Genomic DNA, 7266 nt, shown 5'->3' on the forward strand with positions numbered 1-7266 from the left:
ATACATTTTCTTACTTATTAATATTTTATTTCTCATCAAACAACATTCCTTCAAAATGGCTCCAGTCCAGATGTGGCCTGTTAGTACATAAAACTCTGAGTACACTAAATTTTTGATTCACCCCATAGGCAACAAGTCGTTTGTTATTTATGAATCTTTGTATTCATAATAATACAGTTTTAAATACCAAATTAAAGGTGCAATATCGTTAGCCCTCATAGCATAATTGCCCAGATCATATTTCAAAGGCAGATGTCACAATTTAGCCAAAAAATGACTTAAGCAATTATGCTATGCCTAACGATATGTAATATTTTTTCAGTAAAATATCCAAAAACCACTAGGCCAGTGTTATATATTTTGTTCACTTCAGTACTTACAATATCATAAATGTTTCCAACTATTTGTAAATCGTGAGAAAATTGCAATTTTAACCAAGGCTCCGGGACGTGTGAGGAGTCGCCTGTCAATTGCGTCATACCTGCACCCCCGGTTTCCATGTAGAAACCATGGAAACACCAAGACGCTTTAATATATTACACATTTTAATAGACAAGGGAACAACTGTTTTGATATATTTATAGACAGAAAACTAATTGTTGTTATATAGCTCAACAAGTTTAGTCTTTTTTCTCCATCATACAGTACGTTTTAAAATTAATTGCATGCCATTTATCAACACGAGCCATCCAGCATTTAATATGATATTCTAAAATCTTATAGCAGTGTGTAACAGTTTCTCACAGAACGCACAGAGTAACGTTATAACATAATTTTCAACACTCTCAAATATATCTAATATGATAAACAGAGCTGCGTTACCTCATACTCATGACTGGAAAAGTAGAAGCAGGGCCGGCGTCTGTGTCATAATAAAAGTCCTGCTGCTCGTGCTTCTCGTTCAGCTCCACAACATTCGCTCCTGCTCTGCTTCACACTACAGTATGTTAATAATCGCATCCATGAACATGATTTGTTCCTGAGTCCAATCCCTATTCTTTTCCACCAGCCGTTGAGGTGAAGACCACATGTCCCAAGATTCCGCGCTCAAACTTGGAGTCATCAAGCTACGCCTTTGTTTTGAATAGGCTTCTAGCGACCTCTAGCGGACAGAATTATTACATACTGCACCTTTAACTTTTACATTTACATGCAGATGCATTTTTCTCCTGTCAGCAGATGAGGTGAAAGCAGGCATTCGCCCGAAGGGAAAACAGAGCAAGAAGTGAACTTTCTAACAAGCCAGAGTAGGGGAAGATGTCCCTGAACGCGAGGAACAACAACCCCATTCAGGTTCAAACTCTCCCTCTGGATCCTGTGAGATATGCTGATGCTTTGAACACGTCCACAAGCTACAGCTGTTTGTGACCAAGCACTGCATTATTAATCATGACAATTCCCCTTTTCAGTTTCTGAGGTTTACTTGAACTGCAGCCGAGGGAGAATCCTTGAGTGTGTGCGAGTTTGAGGGTCCGTGTCTCCCTTTAAGGCAAAGCCGAAGAAATCTCATTAATATCTGAGGGTGAGACACCACTGCAGGTGAATACAAACACAAACACCTGCCAGAGTGGGCTTTCCTTGAGTGATGGCTCTCACAGTGAGAATGAAAGGGCCCGATCTTCTTATTTTCCCAGCATGTGGAATATCTGAGCTGTTTTTCGAGGCTCAAGTCCAGTTGCATGGAATCGTGACTAAGTTAATTCAGTGCCCATGCAGGGGGGCCGCACGGTCTGATCGGATTAATTCGGTTATAGAATCACGAGTAGCAGAAGCTCTTATGAAACAGAGTCTCACACACAGACCTGCTCTTCCCCGTGTTTAACTACAAAACAGAGACTCATATAATGCTTATTACTGGGACTTTATGAATTTACATAAGTCAAGAGGCATAAAAGGTGAAGGGTTTATATTTAAACTGTGTCGTCATCTCCTCTAAAAATCCAATAAGGAAGAGGTGTGATTAGATTTCTGTCTGCTGTGTAAATCGTGAGGGGATTTCTGATAATCTGACTGAAATATTTCAGTTTGGCACCGGCGCTTTAGATCCATTTGGTGGGCTCAAGACTTCAGATGTGTTGCTTTTGATACTGTCCTATTCCTTCACTTGAATCTTTTTGAATGATGTTTGAACAGACCCACTTTAAGCCCTCACTGGGGGTCTTAAAACGACAACACAATGCTTATACTGTATGGGCCTGCCAAATACCTACACTTGTGGTCTTGACCACTTGAGAGCATGTGTATGTGACAGGAATTAAGTGCCAAAGCGAACACACACTATAACTGTGTTCCATTCGACAGGGTCCCTACGCAGTGTTCATTGCTCCCTAGTTATTACCTATGACGTTTGCAGTGCCCTTCGAACTGAACATGTTCGCTCCCTTCGGACTGGAATCTCACTTAAGATGGCGAAATACCCTGTGAAAAACCTTATGGCTGTGTTCCATTTTAGAAACTGCATCCTTTGAAGGCCACATTCGAAGGCAGGTTGCGTCACCACGGCGCAACGAAAGCTGTCCCAATTCGAAGTCTCCATTCGCATTCAAAGTCTCCTTCAAATGCAAACTGATCATGTTCGCTCCCTTTAGATTGGCTTTTTAAGGATGCAGTTTCTGAATTGGAACGCAGCCATATGGTTGTGTACCAATTCAGAAACTGCACCCTTTGAAGGCCGCATTTGAAGGCCTATTGTGTCACCACAGAGAGGCAAAGGCTATCCCAATTCAAAGTCTCCTTCAAATGCGAACTGAACATGTTTGCTCCCTTCAGATTGGAATCTCACTTAAGATGGCAAAATACCCTGTGAAGTCCACTTCGCAGTCCACTTACGGTCAAATGGAACACACCTTTGGCTGCGTTCCAATTCAGAAACTGCATCCTTCGAAGGCCACATTCGAAGGCAGATTGCGTCACCACGGCGCGTCGAAAGCTGTCCCAATTCGAAGTGTCCTTCAAATGTGAACTGAAGTCTCCATTTGCATTCAAAGTCTCCTTCAAATGCAAAATGATCATGTTCGCTCCCTTCAGATTGGCCTTTGAAGGATGCAGTTTCTGAATTGGAACGCAGCCATAAGGTGTGTTCCATTTTACCGCAAGTGGACTACAACGTGAACTTCACAGGGTATTTTGCTGTGAAGTCCACTTATGGTAAAATTTAACACACCATATGGCTGTGTTCCAATTCAGAAGGATGCTGTTCCAATTCAGAAATTGCATCTTTTGCAATTGAAGGCCGACTGCGTCACTGCAGTGTGACGAAGGCTGTCCCAATTCAGTCTCCTTCAAACGCGAACTGAACATCTCACTCAAGATGGCGAAATGTGAAGTCCACTTACGGTAAAATGGAAAGCACCTTATGGCTGCGTTCCAATTTAGAAACTGCATCCTTCGAAGGCCGCATTCAAAGGCCGATTGCGTCACCGCAGCGCGAAAAAGGCTGTCCCAATTCGAAGTCTCCTTCAAATGCAAACTGAATATGTTTGCTCCCTTCAGATTGGAATCTCACTTAAGATGGCGAAATACCCTGTGAAGTCCACTTCGCAGTCCACTTACGGTCAAATGGAACACACCTTATGGCTATGTTCCAATTCAGAAACTGCATCCTTCGAAGGCCACATTCGAAGGCAGATTGCGTTGATGCGGTGCGATGAAATCTGTCCCAATTTAAAGTCTCCTTCAAATGCAAACTGAATTCTCCATTCGCATTCAAAGTCTCCTTCAAATGCAAAATGATCATGTTCGCTCCCTTCAGATTGGCCTTTAAAGGATGCAGTTTCTGAATTGGAACACAGCCATAAGGTGTGTTCCATTTTACCGCAAGTGGACTACAAAGTGGACTTCATAGGGTATTTTGCTGTGAAGTCCACTTATGGTAAAATGGAACACACCATATGGCTGTGTTGCAATTCAAAAGGATGTGGTTCCAATTCAGAAGTTGCATCTTTTAAAGGCCGATTGCGTCAACGTGGTGTGACGAAGGCTGTCCCAATTCAAAGTCTCCTTCAAATGCGAACTGAACATCTCAATCAAGATGGCGAAATGTGAAGTCCACTTCGTAGTCCACTTACGGTAAAATGCAAAGCACCTTATGGCTGCGTTCCAATTCAGAAACTGCATCCGAAGGTCGATTGCGTCACAGCGGCGCGACAAAAGGCTGTCCCAATTCGAAGTCTCCTTCAAATTCGAACTGAACATGTTCGCTCCCTTCAGATTGGAGTCTCACTTAAGATGGCGAAATACCCTGTGAAGTCCACTTCGCAGTCCACTTACGGTCAAATGGAACACACCTTATGGCTGCGTTCCAATTCAGAAACTGCATCCTTCGAAGGTCGCATTCGAAGGCAGATTGCGTCACTGCAACGAAGGCTGTCCCAATTCGAAATTTCCTTCAAATGCGGCCTCCAAATGCGTCCTTCGTTTTCCGTGAAATGGAGAATACAACAGATGGATCCTTTGCCTACCCTAGAATTCATTGTGCACCAGTGACGACAGAATTTTTTTTGAGAGGAATTGCCAAATTACACATTTAAACATAAGTATTGGGTTTCGACCTACTCAAATATCTAATGATACAAATTGGTTCAAATGCTGACTTCTATCTTACTAAGATGTGATTATATATAGTTTACACTCTTTATTATATGCAGAAATAACATATTTAGACAGTTTTTGAACCCTATTCTGTTTTCAGACAGTTTAACGTAACTTAAAAAAAAGTCCAGTGAAATGTTACTTCCACATCAATGGCAGCTGCACAGTTGCTAGGCGACAAGAACAGCCCTCCATAGGCTAGAACTTCCCATGTAACAATGCTCTTCAAAGGCCTTTGAAGTGCGAGTCCTTTGAAGGATGCAGCCTCTGAATTGGGACACAGCCCATCGCTTCGAAGTGGTATTCAAGGCTACAAGCGTATCCCATCATGCATCATGTTCGGGAACTCATGTACCTCAAAATTGCGAGATGTCAAAGAAAACATTCCACTGCAAGTTAAATTTGATAGTAAAACAAATTGTTGCACATTTTATTGGTGCAAAGATGAGTATGTGTATTTTGTACATTTGCAACTGCTTTTTATCAATTTTTAATTTTTATATTGTGTCTTCTGTTACATAGGGATTACAAAACAGACATTTAGAAGTTTATTTTAAAATGCAAAGTATCGAAAATCAAAATAAAGCTTTTTTGCAACAATATAAGCGTCTCATCAGGTAATCAAATGTTCTATACATAGCAGTCTTCATCCCTACTTGAACACCAAATACATGGAGTACATCATGTAAGTAGACAAGTGGTCAAGTGCAAAGAACGCAAGTGTGGGTATTGGGACAGGCCCTTTATTTTTATAATTATCTGCTTCTGAAGAGACAAAAATATAATTTTATAGCCCAAACAAATAGAGGATCCTGATTTAAATCTGTATAATAGTTTTAATGAAATCATTTTTTAAATCACAAAGCAACTAAAAGTCATTTGTTTTCAGTGAACGCTGCTGATTTAATTCAACATGAGCGACAGCTTTATGTAAATCTAGATTTTTTTGACCAATGGTATTTCACTATGGGCGGAGCTACAAAACAGGCTGCATCTGAAATCGCATACTTCCCTACTATATAGTAGGCGAAAAAGAGTATGTGACAAAAGAAGTGTGTCAGAATTCACAGTACTCATAAAAGAGGCAAAAAGTACTACTTCCAGTGAGATTCTGAAGTGTGCATATGATGGATACGTTACTATCCCATGAGGCCACAGGAGAGGATTTGTGAATGGCGACTGACGCTGGTAGGTCACATGATAATGACAACATGATGAATGTAGTACATCTGGATTACATTCATACTATATAGAACATACATAACCAATCATAACTATCTACTCGAGACGGTATGCGATTTCGCACACAGCCTCACATTAATGGTGATTTTTTTTTTCCCCATATTTTTTATTATTGCCGCCGTCAACCTGCTTAGACGCTAATCAACCTAAGCAGATGTTCAGGTTGTGTAACACACCTTCATCCACAAAAACCATGACATAAACTATATGAAAATAGGATAAACATGGTTTGTGTGGCTGCTGAGAACATGAAATCGAGACATTTAGAAACCACAAAACTTAATTCTGAATATTATCCTCACCTGACGTCCAACACAAAATCTGGCTCTCGAAGCTTCTTCCTGGAGCTCCGCTCTCTTTAAAGACATAAACTTCTGTGCTGACACCAAAATGTCATGTAGATCTCATCATTAAAGGTCACATAATGTGTTAATGGGACCTGATTCATTAGAGACCCTGTAGATCAGGGGCCAGAAAAGAGGCGAAACCCAACACTAGAGAAATGGACGTGTATATTTATTCACACAAGGATCAGATGGCATGAGGGACCTGCGGTGGCACAGTTCACACATACGACATCAGTCCTCCGAGAGCCCGAAAGAACACTCGTCGTCCTCCGCAATCCCAGAATACTTTGCTCTCTGCACATTCACAAGTGAAAGGGTGAAAAAAAAATGTCGACAACAACAAACAAGTTTTCTCAGAGCATAACGCACAGGAGAACAGTGTAGACAGATTTGCATTTTAATACAAAGGCATATATTTTCTTTAGGACATAAAATAAAGATATTAACTGCACAGCAGTAAGAAAAGGTCGTGTACAGATTGTTTGTTCATACACACCATTGAAACACAATTTTGGGTCGGTACAATAATAAAAACATTTGTGCTAATCAATAATTCGTTTTGCATAAAGACCAAACGTAATGGCAGCTGTCCGGAGGGAACGTTTTGACATTCTCCTCCGCACATTTATTCAGCTCGAGCGTTTTTCCCAATGCAGTAAAACTCCTAAAAAGCACACGCACACACACTCACCACAAACACCCAAAAGATCTGCACGGTATTAAAAACGGCGCTTTTGCTCTATACATACAGCATGTTCAAATATATTGGCATATTCTGGCTACAGCACACTTCTGAATACTGCACTTACTGATGTCTAACACCACACTTCACGTACGCCACGACCTCTGACCTCTACACGCCCCACGACTACCAAAACCCCACCCACCCCGACGTCTTCAACATCACCTCACCGTCACATTTAAACACTTTTAAGGCACGTTTTGGCTACAGAAAGGCGTTAAAAGAAGCGTTTTACACTTGACTGCGGAGGCTTGCATCTGTGCTTGTGCTTTAAAGGGATAGTTCATTGTAAAAATGAAAATTACGGCATTATTTGTTCACCGTCATGTCGTTCCAAAGCTTTTA

Source organism: Chanodichthys erythropterus, chromosome 24, assembly GCF_024489055.1.
Source record: "Chanodichthys erythropterus isolate Z2021 chromosome 24, ASM2448905v1, whole genome shotgun sequence".
In the NCBI taxonomy this organism is placed as follows: Eukaryota; Metazoa; Chordata; class Actinopteri; order Cypriniformes; family Xenocyprididae; genus Chanodichthys; species Chanodichthys erythropterus.